Raw genomic sequence first — 1,024 nt, 5'->3', positions numbered from 1 at the left:
GATGGTTGACAGGAAGTTGGTGGTGTTTGGTAGGATGTTGATGGTTGACAGGAAGTTGGTGGTGTTTGGTAGGATGTTGATGGTTGACAGGAAGTTGGTGGTGTTTGGTAGGATGTTGATGGTTGATAGGAAGTTGGTGGTGTTTGGTAAGATGTTGGTATTGTTTTGGTAGGATGTTGATAGAATGTTGATGCTGTATGGTAGGATGTTGATGGTTGATAGGAAGTTGGTGGTGTTTGGTAAGATGTTGGTATTGTTTTGGTAGGATGTTGATAGAATGTTGATGCTGTATGGTAGGATGTTGGTGCTGTATGGTAGGATGCTGATAGGAAGTTGGTGGTGTTTGGTAGGATGTTGGTGCTGTATGGTAGGATGCTGATAGGAAGTTGGTGGTGTTTGGTACGATGTTGGTGCTGTATGGTAGGATGCTGATAGGAAGTTGGTGGTGTTTGGTAGGATGTTGGTCGTTGATAGGAAGTTGTTGGTGTTTGGTACGATGTTGATGCTGTATGGTAGGATGTTGATGCTGTATGGTAGGATGTTGGTGGTGTTTGGTAAAATGTTGATGATGTTTGGTAGGATGTTGATGATGTTTGGTAGGATGTTGATTGATTATTACTATATGTGCATTATTCCAGAAGTTTCTAATATACTGGGAAAGGGTGTACTGGTGTGGCAATAGAATATTAAAACATTAGTAACAGTCTAGATTATTGGCTAGAAACTTCCGGAAGATGGGAAGGAAAAGTAATAGGAAGAGTGTGGTTTACTGACTGAAAACTTCTGGGAAGTGCAAGAGGAGGAAAGGTTTGGCTGACTGTCTGGAAACTTCAAATTCGAAGAAGAGGAAAGGTCTAGAAGGTGAGATGGGTAGAAGAGTCTGGATGATTGGTTGGAAACTCTTGAAAGGTGAGAGAGGTAACAGGATGAACAGAAAGTCTTTCTCAACCAAATAGATTATTAAAAAGTCAGTTTTTCAGTATATCAAGGTTAGTATACGATCAACAAATCTTATCTGTTGTGT

Source organism: Limulus polyphemus, unplaced genomic scaffold (assembly GCF_000517525.1).
Source record: "Limulus polyphemus unplaced genomic scaffold, Limulus_polyphemus-2.1.2 Scaffold12547, whole genome shotgun sequence".
NCBI lineage: Eukaryota > Metazoa > Arthropoda > Merostomata > Xiphosura > Limulidae > Limulus > Limulus polyphemus.
Note: the sequence above shows the minus strand (reverse complement) of the source record.